The 21,178-nt window shown below is 37.4% G+C and overlaps 1 protein-coding gene and 1 long non-coding RNA gene across 5 annotated transcripts in view; one reads left to right on the forward strand and one right to left on the reverse strand.

The window, feature by feature from the left end:
- KCNQ5 (potassium voltage-gated channel subfamily Q member 5) overlaps window positions 1–21,178 on the forward strand; it is a 277,005-nt gene that overhangs the window by 7,233 nt on the left and 248,594 nt on the right. The gene's annotated exons all lie outside the window — the stretch shown is intronic.
- On the reverse strand, window positions 1,033–11,382 carry LOC137470449 (uncharacterized). Its single transcript, XR_010997069.1, has 3 exons — window positions 10,218–11,382; window positions 7,727–7,904; window positions 1,033–3,750 (listed from the first exon to the last, which is right to left on the reverse strand). It is a non-coding gene; the product is annotated as an uncharacterized lncRNA (long non-coding RNA).

Consider the following 21,178-nt stretch of genomic DNA (forward strand, 5'->3'; position numbering starts at 1 on the left):
TTCAGGATTTTCAGTAGATAAGTATCAGGAATGTTTATGCTTATCTTAGTAAAATCCTGTTTCACGTTTATTTTTTGAGGCTTGATCTACTAAATTTTCTCATTTGTACTGGCCTTACTTTCTGACTCAAGAATGGTGATCCAGGGGAATTGACTAATTTTCTGTCAAAATCAAAATAGATCCACAGCTTTCTATAAAGAAGACTGCAAAAGGCTTTCTTTGAGAAAAAAATCACCAAGAACTTTATCAGGGAAAGTTCATGCATGTGGGCTTTCTTCTATTTGTCATAAGGTTTATTTCTTAAATGAGATTAGGAATTGTGTTTAGGAAGGTGGATAATAGGTTAGTATTTGAGTTTCAAATTAATCTACAACCTTTGCAAGTGGAATCTTCCTCCTTTTAAAGCAAGACATGAGTTAAGAGGTTTTTTTCATGGTTATCTTTTTGCTGTAATTTTTTCTCCTTTCACAAAACCCATGCAATGAACATTATATGTGGGGATGAGACCCCTACCTCAGATCTATTTTTCTTGGTATGCCAGTTTTGGTGAGGCACTTCTTGTCTTTTTTACTGAGTGTCTTGTATGATGTGCGGACTCTTGGGAAACTTTTTGTGGTCTCATATGATGAAAGAACCTGCCCAAAATTACAGATTTATTTTGAGGGATGGTATATGAATTTCCAGTGTGGCATTAAATATGTGTTCTCAAAGAAGTGGTTTTAATGAATTAAAGAATTTTTAAAGATTTTAATGGCCTGTGAGAGAGTATGTGTATGACAGATTTTCAAAGTAGGCCCTGAACAATATCTTAATGATCTAGACACCTTTCTTCACTAGACAGTTTTTAAAGTTTCTGTGTTGCTCAACTTTTTAAATCAAAAATAGGTCATGATAAATATTCAGACTTGATGCTCTTTCCATACTCCAAGTCTGACTATATTTTTAATAGCTGTGGTGAAAATTTATTAAATTTGTGATTGATTTTAACTGAAGCAAAATAGTGTCTTCTGCTCTCAGGTAGAAAAGATGGAGTAGAAAAAGCATGAATAATAATATCTAGCAAAAAATCTTTAGCATGTATACATAGTAGATATAATTTACTGTGTTATTCCTAATGAGGCAGATGTTTTTATTTCACAATAAATGTTGTTTTTTTCCCATTAACATTAACACCCAAACAATTTCTCAAACCATTAACACAATACAGCATGCATTCTTGGTTTTTTAGGTTAATGCTGGTGCATTAAGAGTCACTTGTAAACATGTGTTATATAAAATATACTGTTTGGGGGAACTTGCAATTTTTTTCCTTGTTTTCTCTGCAAGATTTTTTATTTTGTAAATTGGTTTTACAGATTTCCTGTAAGAGAGCAGATGTAGATTACCCAAGGGATTACCACCACAGGTCAGTCAAGGTAGAAAATTCTTGAACTGTTCAGTTTATCAGTTGCAAAATAATTTTAAGGAGTTGCCCTTTCATGTGCAACACCTCCCCCTTCCTTTAAAGATATTAATTAAAAGTTCAAAGGCTGTCTTATAGGTCGGCTGCACCTAATCAATAAATATTTTAAATTTTCTGCTGAGCATTAGATTTATCTTGTGATAGCTATCTGAGTTGCAGTATAATCGTGTTACAGGAAGCTCAGCAAAACGTTCATCATTTGGGGCACTGAAGTGTAGTCTCCGACAGTGTCTTCTGCTTGAAAGACTTTGTGATTATTTCTTAATATATATAGTCTGGTCCAGTGATGCAGAGGTGGACACAGTCCTCCAGCCTGGTATATCTGAAATTTTTCATTTGGATTTCATCCAAGAAAATCTTCAAACATAAATGTGTGTGTTTTCCTTAACAGAGATAGACTTAAGTACGTCTCAAAGCATTTTCTTGAAGAGTGAATAATTTTCAAAAGCATGAAGTACCTGCAGCTTCCTTTCATTATTCTATTGTGCATTCAATGGGTAATTCACTTTTTTCTCCCCACTTCTACAGAATGAAGTTTAACAAATGAATCATGCTCTTAAACTGATTAGAAATAATGAAGAAAGGAAGTTCAGTACCTGCCCACAACTTGATTTAAGCAATATATTCCTGTTTGTCTTGGCTTCCTTCTTGCTTTGAGACTCCATAGTTTGACCAAGCAAACATATTAATGCCTTTTGAGATTTCTGTAGAGTTTTAATACTTTTATTGCAGTCATACCTGATACCATATGGAAGGAACAGGCTGGTGCCAGGAGTCAAATATGACCAAACCAAGAGAATAAAAACCTTATGCTTTGACAAAAAAAATTGCTACTGAACACCTTCAGGTACCTCCTATTTCACTTGTGTCATAGATTAGAACACTTGCACACACTCTTGAGGTCATTCATCTAACTTCTCCTAGGGCATTAAATTTAATTGCCTTATGTGGCCTAAGCTCATCCATAACTTTGGTATCTGAGAACTACCCATTAGAAGTAAATGCACAAATCTTTCCCTTCGAAGCTTTCGTGATAGGAGTGCACTTAAAAGTTACTGCTGGGCCTTTCTGAATATGGATGAGAGTCCTGACATATTTGAGAGGGTCTTTCGTGGGAAAATTAAGATGAAATACTACTTTGGATGCATTTCTGTAGGTGGTGGGGATAGAGGGCCACTGATCCTTGGCAGTGAGTTTCAAAATGTAGGCCACTCTCTCTGTCAGAAAAGTCTCTGTCAGTGCATCTTTTTAACAGAGAAACTGCCCTGTCACAGGACAGATGACAGGTGATGGTTCAGTTGAAGCTGGCTTGATGAGGCTGGTGTGATATCCACACTACTGCCAGGCTGCAAGCAGGTGATGTCCTCTTCCCATCAGGTAGCTCAGCACTGGAGAAAATGAGACTGCCGTGTTTCCAGAAGAATCACACAGTGAATTCATCAGCTTGAAAAACTCTTTTACATCCAAGAAAGTTATGCTGACTGCGGTCAGAAAAAGTCTCTAAATTCATTAGGAGGAAAGAAGTCTCTTTTTCTGTTTACATCTCTCTGCAGTTGGTATCTGTAGAGTCAGGTTTATTCACATGTACCAGAAGAATCATTGCCACAGGAAGGAGCACAGTCTTGCTCTTTGCAACTCTGTGCAGAAAGATCTGTATAGACAGCAGGAAATGTAAACCTGTGTGAACGAGCTACTTGCAGGTATCTGTGCAACAGGGAGGGAAGAAGGAAGAGCCTATGCTGGCAGTGAGTGGGTGTTTCTTAGACCTGTCCTTCAGACTCTTCTGAATGTAGTTCTGAGAATTTAGAAGCATTAAATCACAGAATCATTCAGTTGGGAAAGGTGTTAAGTCTTACTGTAGATCTAACACTGCCAAATCCACTATTAAACTACATACCTGAGTTCCATATCTACCACAGGTCTTTTAAATGCCTCTAGGGATGGGAAATGAATAACTTCCTCAGCAGCCTGTTCCAATGCTTGACAATTTTTTCCTAATATCCAATCTAAAACTCCCCTGGCACGTCTTGAGGCCACTTCCTCTTGCCCTATTGCTTGTTACTTGGAAGAAGATACCAACCCCTGCCTCACTTCAACAGGCCTTTCTTGTGCCTTTGGCCACAATTACTAGAAATGTTAATATCATGTTTCTTCTTCAAGGAGGTTCCATTACACTTCAGGTGCAGCTATGGTTAGTTACAGTAAGTGTACATGCCCTCAAGTGACTTATTCAGCTTCTAGTTGATGAATCTGTGCATGTTTCTCTTTTGGCTATGTCCCAACCACATCTGCAGACTGAAGATGAAGCAGAATTTAGAATAAAAGACAAACAGCTTTGCTAATGTCTGGGGGCATTATAAGTTTTTATATAATACAATTTGTTCAAGCAGTCGTATTTCTTTTCCCTTAACTTGGAAAATAGAGATTTAATTTAGTGGTTGGAGATACTGTCTGGAAGGGAGTCATCCTTCCTGAAAGGTCACACTGACTGCTGACTAAACTTGTGATTTGTCTTTGCAAATAATTTGTTTGCTGGGTGGGGTTGAGAGGTTATTGTTGGCTACAATGAGACAGATGATGGTCCTGAATTACAAATACTCTTTGGAAGGAATTTTGACTTTCGTCCTGACAATTCTTTTAGACACACTTTTTAGTGGTGTTAGTATATTTAGGTATTTACAGAGTAATTACTAAACCATCAAACTGAACATTAATAAATGCTCTATCTTTCCTTCATGAATGATGGCAAAAACTCATCTGAATTATAGAGATTTTATAAAGCTTCTTTAGTTTTACTTGAGAAATTCTTCTATGGTGAGAGGAAGACTAATCTGAAATCTTCAGTGCTCCCACATTACGTGTGGGCACTCTACTCTGCATGTGATTTTGCTGTTTGGAGGTATTACATGGAGAGAGTTATGGTGAGAGCATTTGTGGCGTTGCAGAAGCAGAAGTTATCTAGGTGGGCACACAATCATTGAGGGAAGGGAGAATTTATGAATGCCTACTTGACTGTAACAGTACTTGACTGAAGCTATGTATTACTTTGAGGTTAGAAATGTGTTTGTCTTATATTAATAGTATGTTTTTAATATTTTTCCTCCTCTTTTACCTGTTTTCTATAGGGAGAAAGCTTAAAGGATAGTATGAGTCAATTTAATGGATTTATATGTAAATAAAACATGATTATGACCTTTACATTTTTCTTCCATTCTTGACCCTGTATGCAGATCTGAGGAAATATCACAACATGAAAGTTTTGTTCACTACCTGATCATGTTCATGATTGCTTTTCCTTTGGTAAATATTCATGTAAATCTTGCTGAAGCTGAGCCTCAGCTGGTTTATTCCTGTTTGGGTCCACTCTTTGCTGGAGCTGAGGTCACTTTTTAGCTGCTCTTACAGGTCATTTCATGGGAAGGGCTGGACAGCAAGATGCAGTCCAATGTCTGACCTCCAGCATGGCTACATCTACACTTGGAGGAAAAACTGGGGAGGCGCATCTGAAATACCCTCTGGAATTCAGAAACTCGGTGAGAAATGCAGTCCTCAGGGACTTTTTCTGCAGAAAGGGATTCAGTCAGTCTTACTCTTGTCCAGGGAATTTTTCCTTGAAACCATAACTGAGTTACTAATACACATGAAATATAAAAGTCATCTAAAAGTATATTAATATTAGATTAAATGTTGTTATTGCTGCTGTTCATGAATGGGAAAGCTGGAGCTGAAGTAACTGTACCAAACTGAACACAATACCACACCAGTAAGTGTCAGCAGGGAAGTATTTACTTGGAAAAATCCTTTGTATGATTTTGCTCTCCAGGATTTTTTATATGCCCATATCTGTAAATTATCACACCACCATGAAAGGTCATGGCATTTTTTTGGCTTGCCTTTATCATAAACTTTAGGAATTAAATAATATAATGGACAGTGACTGAAAACTCAGATTTGTTAAAATAAAACAGTGACATTTCAGATATGACCTTGACCTGAAAGATAAAATTTACTAGCAGAGCGCTCATTTATTTAAGAAATATGATTTTATGAAATTCTGATGGTGTTTTTCAAGCTTATTAATCCATGACAAAATGGTATTCTTCTCTGTCTTAAGTATAAAATCTCTATGAAGTAAGACTTAAAAATGATCCTGGCTGAAAACGTGAACAGTTGTAAAGATTTGGAAGCAATTTGCAGAAGAGAGATCTCTTGACTGATCAAGAGATCTGAAGTGTATTTTGGTTTTGGAAATGGGATCAGTATATTACAGAGGCCCATTCATCTCCCGGTCTATATTTAGCAGCCTGCAGTGAAGCAGTGACTGCCTTCATCGCAGTCCAGCGTGTATCACAGAGTCATGTCTTATGACCCCGCAGGGTATCTGCTGTAGTCAGTATTTTGAGAAGGCTCAATAATAAAGTTCTGTCTTTCGGCCTTGTCTTTAAACGTGAGGCATACTGTAATGGATATGTGACCTTGGCAGGTTATGCTGTTCCAAGTATGGATCTGTGGATTAATTTTGAACTGAGGGCTGCCTTCCCTACCTCTAGAGGGTGTGCAGGTGGTGGCAACAAATCACTACACATGCAGTTCATACTGTTTTCTGGCAGTAGAATAGAACTGTTGCCTTGCAGTCTAGCCCTGGGAATCCCTGGTTAGATGTTCCAAAAAATCATTAGCATGTTAATTTGATTAAAAACAGTAATTAATTAAGAACTCTGGACAATTGTTAGGACGCCTTGTGAAAATGATGAAACGTAGATGTACAGTTCTGGAGAATGTCATTTACCAATCTGCAAATTTCTTTCATTTAACAAATGCAGGATATACAAGTTGATGAGGAAATAATCTGAGCATTTAAATAATCCTGCATTTTTGTAAATCACTGCAGACAACAGTTGTCACTGTCCTTTATGCAGGGTCATAACCCAGACATCATTGTTCAGATGGACCTTTATAATTCCTAACATGATCTATGTCAAGCTAATATCTCAAAGGTATGACCTATCTGTCACCACAGCTCAAATTATTAAAACTCTTAATATTTCAGTTCTTGCAACCTTCTTCTGTCTGGACTCAGCAGTGTGCTCTGTGTGCTCATCCCTGTGGCTCATCTCTTGCTCCTCAGCAGCTCCTCTTACTGCTCCCTCCTTGCCTGGGGAGAAAGTTACTTCACTTTCAATAGCTGTAAAAAGTGTCTGGCTAGTTAATTTCTAAAAATAAATTTTTAAGTGAATGACAAAACCAGAAAGTCAGCTTTGCGTGATTCATTAAGTGGAAGGAAACAACAAATGGAACTATTCCTTTTTGCTGGGTCTGATACCCTCAGCAGCATGTGAAACAAGTGCTTTTCATATACTAATAAACTACTTGACAGTAGGCTAGCATGAGTTCACTTCTAACTTACTGCAACTGATCCTAACTTCAGTAAAACTGTAACTAAACCTATCATGTGTTATTTTCCTGTCACTTTTTGAAAGTGACACACATTTTGGCAGATGCTGAACTGTTGCATGAGCTATGAATTTCATTGTTCAACAATTTTATGAAGATTAATTATCACATGGTTGATGAGAGTCTCCTTCCTGTATTGTTTGTCTTTATCTGAGCGTACTGAATTAGAGAAATGGATGACTGGTGGAAGAACAAGCAGAATGACAACACAGCTTCTCAGCATGGAGCAGGGAAACTAGGAGGCAGATGAATTAATAGTGCTAAAGATACACCCTGCTTTACAATTGTCTGTGAGGCTGGGAGCTAAAACAACTGCCAAATTAAGTTGCTGGTAGAGACTATGGTAGAGAATATGGGAAAATCAGTCAATGGGATAGCATGGAAGAACATACTGAAATCAGTTTTGTGGGTTCTTTCAAACAAGTTGCTGTCAAAATCCTTGGGCTTCACAATCTTTGAGAAAGGTATACATGACTTGGAGTTTTTTGTTCATTTTCAGGTATGTTTTTAGGAAGCTGCTTCTCCCAAAACACACTTCTCCATCTGTAAACTTTTACAGTCTCTAGTATGGAATGAAGATCGACTTAATGCTCTTGAAATAGTTTAATTAATTTCAAGTGATCATATTGCTGTCTTCACTGTGTCTTCTGGGACATTCTACCAAACCTCTAAAACTGTGTATAAATTATGTGCAAATTCTTCAAAAACAGGAGTGGAAAAGAGTATTTTTGCTCATGACCTTGGATGAAACAGCAGTCTAGATCTTTGCAACTAAGTGTCTTAAATAGTTTTTCTCTCTTACAAAATAACCTCTGGATGACAGGTGTTTAAAATTGATATATATATCAAGGCAGGTAGGTGTCTAGATAGGCTGAATCCACTGTGCTTGCTGTTTCAGTTCCACATTGAATCATTCAATACATATTTATTAAAACAAACCTTTGTCTTCCCCAAAGACATAGCAAGTAAGACTACTAGTTGTCGTATCCTGCGGGGAAAAAAGAAATCTGAAATCACAAAAAAAAAAAACCCACACAAAAAAACCACCAAACCAACAAAACCCACTGGATTTTTTTTTCACATGGAGAGTCTTATCAAGCTTTTGAGTCTGAAGTGTTTCTAAATTCTTTTTCCAATGGAAAGATGAAAAAAATATTATTTTCTCTTTTTTTTGAGTATATAGGTGTTTTCTAATATACCACTCAAAATTACGACATAAGACTTCAATTTGAGTGGCTTTTTAGCTACTCAGCCAGTCAATTTTTTTTCTTCTTTTGCTTGTGCCCAGTTGTTTTCCTAAGGGACTAATGATCTTTTCTTACCTCTGTGGTCTCTGAGTAACTCAAGTTGTCCCTCAGAGGAAAAAGGATCTGGAACCTAAAGACTTACTAATGCTCACGTTTGTAGCTGGATCCTGTGGACATTGCTGAGGGGGAAAAGAGCACAGCTTTTAGCACTATGGTTTATTTCCTTTGAAATTTCAGCACCATCCTGGCACTTACTCACACTCTTTTGGCTTTCAGAAAACTCTCCGATGCATTCAAGCACGTAGTTATTTATAAATATATATATGTATATGTAAAAGTGCTGACGTACAGTGCTGTCTACATTAACGAAAGCAGAGAACATGATTTATATTTTGTTGAGTCAAACTCTAGTACTTTTGGATAAAGAAGTCTTTAGCAGGTACAGATGGCAGGCCAAATCCTAAAGCTGTTTACTAGCCGTTAATTCCAGGCTCAATCCAGAAGCTCTTACTCAAGCAAAATGCCTGTAAAGTAATAGGATGCTTTATCTTCTTATTCTTGAATTTTGTAAGAGTGCTGTGTCATTTTTTAAAAAATTGTGCAGGTTTCTGTCAACCCAATGTTATTTCGTTTTGTGCAGCCTCAGGAGTGACTGCTTGTGCAGTGGTGTATTATATGGTAAATCACCTGCAGCTGCAATGTATCACCATATGCTGCAGACAGTGTTTTTACATTTTTACTTTAATCATTTGCAATGAGTAACAGAGACTGCAAGTGGCAAAATACTTTTTCTTGAAAAGTAGCCATTGAAATACTGCTGCAAAAGTAACCAGAGAGTTTGGAAAATTATATGGTACAAAATAACCTATTTTGCTACATGCAGTTTTATTCATTTCTAAAAATGATTGTTCTTTTGCAGGCATGGAGATGTGGATATTTTTCTAATGTAAAATGAATAGGAAATACTTCAATTGTTCAAATAGCTCTTAAATGTATTTTAGTTTGATAGCTGATTGAATATTATGTTTGCAGCCTTTGTGCAAAGCAGTGTTTAATAGCAGAGTTTGCTCCATAATGAACATAAATGAAGGCTGTTTTTTATAGTATCAGTGTAAAAACCCATGTGTATTAATATAATGCTGTTGATGTTAGGTTGTCCCATTGCTTGGAATTTATTGCCACATTGCTTGGCACATAGCTGTCAACTAAGAGAACTCCTTGCAACTCCAACTTAAGACTTATCACTTCTCATTTAGAAAATGACCTTACAACTTAGTCAAATGACTGTACTGCTATGGAACAGCAGCTGTTGGTGGAAAGTTCTCAAAATTGGCATGGATCACTTACTGGTCTCTCCTTTAATTGCTGATATCGTTGCCTGTGAATGCAGTGGTTATCAGTGACTGTAATTGCTTTATAGTTCTAGGACCATTCTCTAATGGTTAGCATTGATTTTTAGCTTTTAAGTTGAAAATATCTGAGAATTAATCTATTGGTTTGTTTTGTGCATTTTCTAGCAACTTTGTGTAAATTGCTAATTATTAATAACACCCTTGAGGCATGAAAATAAATACTGTAAGATTCTCATGATGAAATGTTTTTTCTTTTGAAATCTCTGGAACCCTGTTTGGTCCAATTGATTTACATAACTTGCCTGCATAGTATTGTGAAAGAGTAAAATAAAACAGCTCAGCTGCACCTGCTGTCTTCAAGATGTTTCTGAGTGAACAGTCCCAGAGAAGCATGGGGTTTTTGTGGTCATCTCTTTCATCCATTGCCCACCTGCCCTGGTCCACTACAAAATGCACTACCTGATCTCATAATTTTACCGTAAGGTAAAATGACAAATTCTCAGCATGATCTGCTACTTAAGTCTAGGTTTGTATCAGTTCTATGTTTGTCACTAAATAAATTATAAATAAATAAATCTGTCTCAAAGATTGTCTACAGAGAGGTATGATCATCAAATGAAAGACCTTTGCATTTATAAAGGTTTAAAAAGGTAAGAATTAAGAGCTGGTAATTAAAGCTATCAACTGCTTTAATGCACTTACCCTCATTTGATGTTTAGTCCTGTTCTGTAATATTCAGTGTGGCTTAGTTGGTCGTGTGACTCAAGCTGTGTAAAGTCACAGTTGTGAAGATACTGTCAGCAGTACTGGGTACAAATATACTTTGAACCTGTTTCCTGTTGTGGAGTTCTTCCTTGCAGTGCGGTGTATGCTAATACGTTGCAACTTGCAACTTGCAGTGTTTTATTGCTCAATTTAAGCATAGTTTGCATTTCTTATGGTTTGATTGGTTGGCAAGGCCTGCAGAAATTCTGAGTCAGATGCACCTATTTCTGGATGCCCAATATAATTAGGTGCAGCCCTGAAGCAACATTTTTTGTGCAACTTTCCAGGCACACAAAATGCAGAAGTACAAGGGAGGGTTTAAAAATTGTTTGGAAAAAAAAAAGTGCCATTTAACTTTGAATTATGATTGTATTTGCTCTGATGAGCTTAATAATTATGAGATTCTGCTGTTTTTTTTTCCTTTCCTGTTTTCTTTTTGATTTTTTTTTTTTGTATTAGTAATTATAACTTTGATACATATGAAATATGCCAGATGGACATTCCTGGAAATGTCAGTGTCCTGTGTAACCTTCGAGCAGTTATGTAGAACCAGCATGGTCATTAAATTCCACAAATTTCTGTTTTCTGTGACCTTGTCCTGGGACATTGCTGTTGAAAGTGAGTTTTGTTTCTGTAGCTTGTGTAGCCTGGTTTGCATGACCAGCCTGCTAAAAAGTGTGTTGATTACTGCTACTGCAGTTGGGTGCATGGTGCCGATTGAAAACAGGACTGAAACCAGCAGCTTCTTCCAGGCATTATTCAGTGCTGCCAGTTTTTGGCTCCTAAAAATTGGGTTTGAATTTGTCACTAGGAGAGGAAAGCAGCTTGACTGTAACTGTCTTACTAAAATGGAAAAATATCCAAAAAAGGTTCCTGTACTTTTGAAGACTAAGGTTCTATTGAAGAAATAATTTTAACTGCATCAAATTAAGTTCTTAATTGCTTGTGTGTAAATAACAGAGTAAAATCCATAGGGGGATTTTAATTTGGGGGGAAATGAAGTTCAGCAGTGTATAGTATTGGTTTCCTTAAAATACAAGAAATTTCATCAGTTCCCAGAGCACAAAATCACATTCATCCATTTATTGAAAGCATTCCCTCCTAAGAGAAGTGTGTAGAATTTAAAGATCTAAGGAAAAAAAATATCCATTTATTATGCACTTTTTAAAAGAAACCCAGAATCTAGTGAATCAAGTGAATGAGTTCCAACAAATTGCAGACCCAATTCTAGGTGGATTCTTTTGTACATAAGTATATGTGTATAAACATGTTGTTAAAGTAGCAGCTCCTGATCTTGAGATGAAATGTTGTGGGCTTTCCTGTTTCCACATCACTGAAGTCTAGTTTACACCAGAAGTGACTGGCTGCATCTATCCTGTCTTTTACTTGGCATCTTGTACCCTTCTGAGCATCAGGTGATAGTCCTTACACATATTCCTTGGGTGTTTTGTCCAAACTATCCAAAAGAATGAGAAAACTGTGTTGCAGCCCATCAGAATGGTGTTTTTTATAGCACTAAACTTAAATTACATGTTTTATAACCTACTGTTAAGTACCACACGAACCAGTTCCGTGGCCACTTCATCCACCCGGTGTCCTTTTCTGGAAAAATGAGGGGTTGTGGGAGCAAACTCTTCCTGAAGTCAGACGACAAACCAGAGCTGGAGGCTTCAGCTCCTGGCTGAAGTACCCAGGAGTGTAGTGCCCAAGACCTCTTCCTGGCCACCTTGGCTTTAGCAGTATAGGCATACTCAAAACTCAACAGATCATGGTGTAGAAGGGGTGATTGGAAGTCACAATTGGTAGAGAATATTCTTTGTCTTATGAAAATGTGGGATTTAAAACAAATCCACCCCAAATTGCAGCAAAAACTTGGTGTTCCCTCTTTTCTAAATCAAAATTTCTCTTAGGTAAATACTGTGCTTCAGTTTAGCCCCAACATACTTTTTTTTAAAAATATACTGAGTTTAACTTCACTAAGACTTTCTCATCTGAAATCAAAGGCTTTTCAGACTTCTCAATATTCCTGTTAAGCAGAAATAAAATCAATCATTTCATTTGATGAAAATTTGGATACTTGGGAATCAGTATGTTTTTTCAGGAGAAATATTTGCTAAAAATTCCCAACCAGCCATTCTCTCTCTTCCACTCTCCCCCTTTTCTCTGCAGATGACCAAAATGTGGAAAAGAGGTGAGACTCCTGCTAGAGATTTCATGTTGCATTTTTCATGAGGAATTCACAGAGGGGAGGCTGATACTCTTGAGATGAGCTTCTTGCCTCTGCTTGGTGGTCTAAGCAGCACAATTCAGTATTACAAGTACAAAGTAGATGTACAAAGGAAGCTGAAGGAATGGGTGGAGAGACAGTGTGTAAGTACTACTGAATACTGGTTACAAGTACTAGAAGCTGTTAATAAAGTTTGGCAAACTAACCTCCACCTTTAACTTTTAACCACCCACTTCTATCCCTCCACAAAAGACAAATTATTGTGAAAAAATTGGTGACTCTGGGCTGGCTTCTGAAACTTGGTGAGGAAGAGTGCTCTGTCTTAAAACCACTGAAGTTGTATGTGTAAATATATTTTTCACCCTTTTTTACTCAGACTCTGTGTCTTTGGTAATACTTTCAGTTTGAATCTTGGTGTTTTCCGAGGCTTCTGCTGTAAGGGCGCTGAGGACCGTGCAGCAGTGTCCTGCTGCAGAGCTAATAACCGCAGCCTGCTGGCTGCAGCACGTAGCTGGGCTTGCACAGTACCCGCACTGAAGAGACTCACTTCAGCCTTTGCAGTTATTAAGGGCCCAGGTCTTATCCCTCAGGGCTGCAAACGTGGCTCTGTACTGGGGAATGGTTAATACTTGGAAACCTTTAATGAACCAGCTTCAGTGTCATGGTTTTAGCTGTTCCAGGCTTCTCCTTTTATCCCACTAGAGATGTAGGCACTTCAGAAAAATCCAGCTAAAAGGAGATGTTTGTCCTTCAGAATGGGACAACATAGGTAGAATCGATATATAGAATGTCCATGTAGAATCACAGCATCCTAGAATAGTTCGGATTGGAAGGGGCCTTTAAAGATCATCTAGTCCAATGCCCCTGCAATGAGCAGGGACATCTTCACCTAGATCAGGTTGCTTAGAGAACCTGGCCTTGAATGTGTCCAGGGATGGGACATCTATCACCTCTTTCGGCAAACCTTACTTTTTTGCTTCCTTTTACCTCAAGTCTTGTATACGTAAGTAATATTTTGAAGTGTATTTTATCCCCCAAATAAAAGACAGGTTTAAAAAAGATTAAACAAATTAAAGAAAGGTGAGTCCCTTCATATGTATTTCTTCATCTTTACTTATGATTTTTCTACCTTGATATGGATTTTTTAAGACCTATAAGCAAAGTGAGCAGTTCAGATATCAAATGCAGGGTTTGTGGACTTTATATGGATGTACAAAATGTTTAGACTGATAAATAATGTGTGTAGTAGTACTTTTGTGTTTGGTAGTAAGATGTAATGTTTTAACCTTTTTATTTTTATCTGTACCTGAAATCCTTTTAGATAAAGAAACCCTGTTATTATGCTACTAATCAGAGGATAATTCAAAGCAAAGTTTCTGCAAGTCAGAAATATTCTTCAGGTTGTTTAACATTTCACAACTCCTGTTTGAGAGAATGCAAATGAAGCAAGCCAGTAATTGAAGACTAGTTCATGTTACACACGGGTGTTTCTTCTTTTAAATTTGGCTTGAGGCATAAAATAACAGCTTGAGAAGGCAGTACAACCACTAGCTTTTATGATTTGTTTAAAGTAGTCACAGTTTTGAGCATGAAGGAGCCTGTTGAAGCTATGCTCTTGATATAAAAAAAATATATTCGTAGAAAAAATTTGCCCTTAAATGTGACAATGTTTTCCTGTCTGGTGCTGCTGCAAGGATTGAGAATTTCTTAGATGAGGAAAATAACCTAAAAACTGTCACATTTTTAAATGTTATGCTATGAAATACCAATGAAGTGCCATTCAGCATTGAATTCTGGGAAAATAGTGTGTGTGTTTGGCTTTTTCTGTTTTTCCTAACCTTACTGATCTCAGTTAATAGTTGTTTTTAGAGGGAAACCAGGAGGTAATGCAACAGGAGCCTGTTTATCATCCTGCAGTTCTAGTTGTAAGGAACACAGATGGGTGATGACTCTGTATCACTTTGTTTCACACTCCTGCTCACCAATCTGTCCTGCTGTCTGCCTGCCTCCTCAGGTGCCTGTGCTTTCAGTTTGCCATTTGCCATTTCTGTTTCCTTAGTGGACCTCTCTGGAGGCCAGCTGAATGGAAGCTCACTAAGCAAAAACATCCATGAATTTGGTAGCTGGAGCCTTGGACATCCTGACACATTTCCACGGACTTCTTCAGAATTATATAATTTAGAAAAGATTCTGCACTTACTATTTCTCTTGATTAAATTAAGAATTGAAAAATATATGCTTTTTTTTTTTAATTTCTGTGGGAATTTTTATGTCCACTCCAGTTCTTGAATATCTTGTAGTTTAAATAAGCATCTAAATGTTTTGTTTGAAATAAAAATATGCAACATGCTGGAAACTAATTGACCCAGACCATTTCCATAGTTTCTGTGTTTGGTCTGTGAGGAATGTTTGCTGTGGAGCTGCTGGGATCTCCTTGATCCCAAAATTTCGAAGTAAGAAAAAAACAGGCAGCTGATACCCTGCAAAAGCCAATACCCTTTTTCCTCCTGAAACTTCATGATGATCCAAACTCTCTGCATATGTTGGGGAATTGAAGAGCAATAACAGTGAACAGCCCAAGGTCTCACATTTTTTAAAGATGAAGTTAGAAGCTAGTGCTGGATATCACCATTTATGGTTCTGGGCTAGCACGTGAACTGCACAGGTTAATTCATGTAACACTAAGGCACAAATAATATATTGAAATTCTGTGGGAGAGAATTGTTAAGGCCACTGAAGTTCCTGGAAGTGCCAGGCAAATGTGGAGCAGTCCCTTTTGCTGGGCTTGGCTGGACATGGGCGTGGTGGGGAACCTGCTCTTTGGCAAACAGGTATTTCTGCTGTGACTTCTATGTTAAGTGAAAAGGAGTTACTGCCTCATGTTTTGCAAAGGTCTTTGGCAGCCACAACTACATGTTTATTGACTGATTCCAAGACAATATTGTTTGCTCTTTTCTCAAAGTCTGATTCTTTGCATATAAAGTTGGCAGTTAAAAAATGCAAAAGATGCTGGATAAATGGAGAATTGCAGAACCACAGAATATGCTGAGGTGGAGGGGACCCACAAGAATCATCAAGGTCAAACTCCTGGCCCTGTACAGGACACCCCCAAGAGTCACACCCTGTGCCCAAGAGCACTGTCCAAATGCTTCTTGTACTCTGTCAGGCTGGTGCTGTGATCACTTCCCTGGGGAGCCTGTTCTAGTGCCCAAGCACCCTCTGGGTGGAGTCTTTCCTGATATCCAACCTAAACCTCCCCTGATACAGCTTCAGGCCATTCCCTTGGGTCCTGTCACCGTCACCACAGAGAAGAGATCAGTGCCTGCCCCTCCTCTACCCCTCTTGAGGAAGTTGTAACTGCAGTGAGGTCTCCCCTCAGTCTCCTCCAGGCTGAACAGACCCAGTGCCCTCAGCTGCTCCTCATACGGCTTCCCCTCAGAGTGATTTTAATGAACAGGTAGCCCCTTAAGCAGCAAAATTAATAGAACATGGCATTATGTTTCTGTTCTGGTGCCTTAAGATGATCAGAGCTCAGTCTGATGTTTTTTCTTCTGCTGTGGCATCATATTGCAGGTTCCTCTTCCATGGATTTCTGATGCACAGCAGGAGCTGTGTCACATGTGGCACCTTTCTTTGGCACAAAATTTGCACATAATTTCTTTCCTCTGCTGGGTCATTTGTTTTCATTAAACATGTAAAAAGGCAACATTTTTAGTCAATTCTCCTCTCTCTCAAGTCAGATTAGAATCAGCTACTGAGCTGAAAAGCCAAATTGGTCTGGGGGGAATCTGGAGTGGATGAGTGGGCACACAAACCACCTGGCTGCAGAAGTCTTGTTTCCGGAAGAATCCGACTCCGTTCTGACTACTGTCTCATCTGTTACTTGAAGAGGACTAAAGTAACCATATTCCCAGAAGCAAACATATCAGTTTGAGTCTATATGGTGTTTTTTTTAAACACACTAAGAGCTGATCCAGGGATAACTGATTTAAATGAATGGCAGTAGTAACATAGATTTTCTTCTGCCATAAACATGCATTGTGCTCCTCCAAAAGAGGAGTCCTCTGTCTCAAAAGTTAACCTAAATAAAATGCAAATCACAACATACTAAAGTTGGTTTGACACTTAGGTTTCACCCAAGGTCTTTCAGCCATGAACAAGAATAGCATTTCCTTTGAATGAGAGTTTTCCCAGGAAGGTAAATATTACATACCCCCAGACCTTTATTTAGTCCTTAGGGACTGAAAAGATGATTAAATGAAGATCAAAATCAGAACTTCTTTCTTTTACCAGCCCAGAGAGATGTTGATGTTAAGCAATTACAGTGAGCCAGCTTTTGGAACTGTTATCCAAAGAAAACTCTTTAAATTAACTGTGTGGCCACTGGGCTGCAAGGACTGAATAAGCAGAGAGGGGCTGCCAAGAAAGCAGACTGCAGGACACCACTTGGATAAGGCCAGGTATACAGAGTGGATGGAGAAGCCATACAGGAAAGGGGCTTTGCACCTTCAGAAGCATCCAGAAATGCCCTAACTTCTTAGGGAGCTGATGCGACCATGCTCTGAGATGTACATTAAATTAGATTTAAAAAATACTTGAGACTGTGTGGAAAAAAATTCACTAAATATATTCACTGTTTTGTATAAGAACACTTGCAGGTTTTTCTTTTCTGCACCTTTGTCTTTCCAGCAAAAGACAAAGTATCTTATTTTGTTGCCTTGAAAAATTAAGCTTTTTTAGTCTTAGAGACTTACCCTTGGATAACTGTTCTAAAGAAAAACAGTTTAGTTGGTAGTGTTTGAACTATGCTAAATAAATTTGGTTTGAAAGTAAACTATTTCAGTTTTAAATCAGCAGGTTTTAATATCAAGTGTTTTAGAGTAACTTTGCTATCTGCACTACACAGAAAATGCAATATCTGCTTCAGGAGAATAACATGTAATCATATCTCTCAGCAAAATTTTCTTCAAGGCTGTACATGTTAATTAATACAGTCTCATTAGAATCTTGGAGGCAAAGAAAAATCCCATACTGGTGACAAAATAGGTTCCAACCCAAGTGTCTTTGTTTTTAATTTTGCAGCTTTCATGAGAATGATGATTTTAAAGTCTCTTTAATTTTTACTGCTGACTTGTTGGTAACTACAAATAACTGAGAAACACTTTCTCTCTTGCATTTTTTTTCCTCTCCCAGATTTAGCTCCAGTGGATTTAAAACTAATGTCTTTGTTAACTAATGAGAGCTTTACAGAAATACTTATAAAAGGAATGGATGGGATTAAAATTAATGGCGTGAAACAAGAGACACACATCAATAACCCAGAATGACCAAATGCCTTAGAAACAACATGCACAAGGATATATTCAGAATAGTTGATTAGCAGGAATGGAGAGATTGAGTGTATCTGAGCACAAAATGTATATGTATCAATTAATTCTATTCTAAATTTGGGAATAATTTAAATGCAAGACTTGGTTGGCATAATTAATTTACCTGAAATTCAAAAAGGAGCAAGAGTTTTGCTGCATGCCACCCTGTGCCTTTGAATGCCATTACATCTGCATGTGGTGAATGCTGTGGAAGCTGGTGACAGAGTAAAGCACTGCCCCTTTCAGATTCCTTGTTTGAGTGCCACCAATGGCTAAAATTTGTCTGTGTCAAATGAATTGCATCATACCTGTTTCTGGGTGTGTATCCATCAAAAAAACCCACTCTAAACACCAAAACGAACAACATTTAATTTGTCATTATTTGGCAGGATGGCTGAAAGTTCTAGGCAGATATGTTAAAAAATAAAGTTATATGACAGCTGAAATGCTGTTTTTTTCCCAAGAAAAGGTCACTGGAAGGCTTGGATGAAAAGGAGACTCTTGGAAAGAGGATGTTTGAACTGGTTTTGGTTGTTTTTTGTGTTTGGGTTTTTCTTCCCCCCTACTAAAGAAAGAACATAATTGCATGTCTAAAATAAAGAAGAAAAACAAACAACAAAGAACAAATGCCTAGAATTCCTTTTTATTCTCCAAATTCTTATCAATTTTTTAACAGAATATTATCATTTCAGCAAGCTAGTTCATAGCATTTTAAACATAGCAAAGAAAATAAATTGACGGACCATCTATTTTTAATCAAAATTTTTCTTTTAGATACTGATGATCGTTGAAGGACAAGAACAGTTTCTGAAAGACTTAAGTAACTGCCGTATCTTTTATCAGCAGTAAATGTGCAAGAAGTTAAAGCCTGTATTCCTTTTGGGTTTCTAAGATTTGTAGAGTGGTAAACATTCTAGCAAAATTTCAGATGCCAACAGAATTCTATTAAAAATATTATTATAAAGTTCTTTATAAAAACTTTTTTCCTATTTATGTTTTTATTGGCTCTCTGTAGGATATGGGTTCATAACCCAGTCATAATCAGTTCCACTCTGAAATTAGAAATGGGAATGAAGCCACTTTTCCATAAGTTAGAGAGTAAGAGCTGTTTTGCTGCCAGCAAAAATGCAACTAATAATGATTCTTCCTAAAGATACGAAGTACAAGAGGCAAGGTATAAAAATGGTTATCTGGATAAAATTTGATAAGTCATTAAAAGATATATTATGAATGAATATAACTCATTTCCATCTACATCCATAAAGTAAATCAACCCTGGATTTTTACTGATTTGCTTTATAATATTTTAAATCCTGTAAACATATGCCAATCTAATTTATATTGTGGTTAAGATTTTATATGCGTCTATCTCTAGAAATTTTCAGGGTTTGATTTTTTTCCATAATTTGGACTTCTAAAAGCAATTTAAGATGAAAACAAATATGAAGTATTGTGGAGCAGCTGTCTTAGAATTCATGGGGTTTTTTTTCCTTCCTGGAATAAAAAACTGGGATTTAAGGAAGCTGAAAAACCAGACAGAGATGAGAATTTGGCTGTCCTAACATGCCAAAATATGTTCTTATGGCTAATTTTGTTTGAGTAAGTTTTATTTGCAAGTTCAGTTTCCCTGTCAAGGCAATGTGGACAGAAATGCTCCAGTCTGGTTGTGTGGTAGAGGAAGAAGTGGTGACAAATTTGAAACAAGGCATTTTATTTTAATTGCAATGTGTGCTGACAATGAAAGGTGAGGGGGTAATTAGCGTATGAATTTCTGTGCATTGCTGAGGCATGCTGTGTGGAGGACCTTTCTTGTAGGATGTTGCAAGCTTGTCTCACCAACGTGCAGATTATTGAGAAAGGGATTTGGTGGTGTTCTCTGTTAGTTCCCTTGGAACCTCTGTAGCAGTAAGACACCTTTGAAGTAATCAAGGGCCAAACATGACAGTTTGTGTACCATAAAAGATGGCAGAAGTCATTCCCATTTGTCTAAAGCTGAGGTTCATGGGACTCTCAACGGGGCAGAGTGCTGAGGGACCTGAACCCATGTTCTAGTTTGAGGACCAAAAATGAATTTCCTTAAGGTGAAACTCTTTCAATTATTACTCATTTGTAGCAGGATAATTGCTGTGGAACATTGGAGAAGTGATGTCCAGATTTTAATCTACAAGAATAATGACATAGATGAAAACATTTGCCATCAAGCATCTCAAGGTAAATAAATCGTTAGGACTGTGTATGTTTGAACTCAATTTTAAAATGAAATTTGTATGTTGAAGTATTTGCAATCCTCATCTGAAAACTGTATACCAGAACTAGAACCACTGTTTAGGTAATCTAGTTTATTACATGTTCATCAGTTGGGATTATGGAGATTTTGATTTTAAAATTGTAAATACAAGAAAATGGATAGACTGTTGCATGGTGCTTGGATATAATTTATGTATCTTTGGGTCATGGGTCTCAGATGCAAAAAGATCCCTTCAAAAAAAGCCAGATAGTATTTGATATATATATATTATATATATGTATATCAACAAAATGTAATTTCAGGCAATGTCAGCGAAAAAATTATTCTTTGTGTATTTTGCAATAATCAAGGTATGCTCACATTGAATATATGACAGACTTTCAGTTTTATTTTTCTTGGCTATATTGTTCCTTTGGCAAACTTGATCAAAGAATTTGTTTCAGAATAATCAACAGAACCTCAGGAGTTGAGGAGGACTGTGAGTGTCAATTAGGTAATGGCTAAAACCATTTAAAGATTTGAACTGAGATTGCAGATTTGGCTCGAAGCTCCATGCATGCCTAATATGGAAAAGCAGTAAGGTGAAAAAGGTCAGTTTGATTAAAAACATTTGTTTGTTCCAATTACAGCAGTTGAAGATCAAGTGTAGGAACAATGGATATCTGAGAGAGCAGATGTGTAGTATTGGTAGATGTACTGGCTTCAAAACAACCTGTGACTTGACAGCTAGCAAATAGCTGTGCTGAGGCAAAGTTTGTGTGGTGTGCATTGGCTTGGTTTTATTTCACTGCTTTATCAACAAAAAGTCCTGATCTGTGCTGGCTGGTGCAGCACAAGGTACCTCACCTTTCTTGTTTGCTGGTGGGATCTCTTCCTGCTGCTTCTCCTAAGTGGCTGCCTTTCCTGAAGACACTAAAGTCAATTCACTCCCGTAACATTTCAGACCTTTTTTAGTGTGGTCTACAATTCTCATAATGTAAATCTTTATATATTCTAGGCATGTTTTTGCTTTTGAAGCATTTGGTTTAAGTCTTGTACCAAACTCACTGTAGCA

This window comes from Anomalospiza imberbis, chromosome 3 (assembly GCF_031753505.1).
Source record: "Anomalospiza imberbis isolate Cuckoo-Finch-1a 21T00152 chromosome 3, ASM3175350v1, whole genome shotgun sequence".
In the NCBI taxonomy this organism is placed as follows: domain Eukaryota; kingdom Metazoa; phylum Chordata; class Aves; order Passeriformes; family Viduidae; genus Anomalospiza; species Anomalospiza imberbis.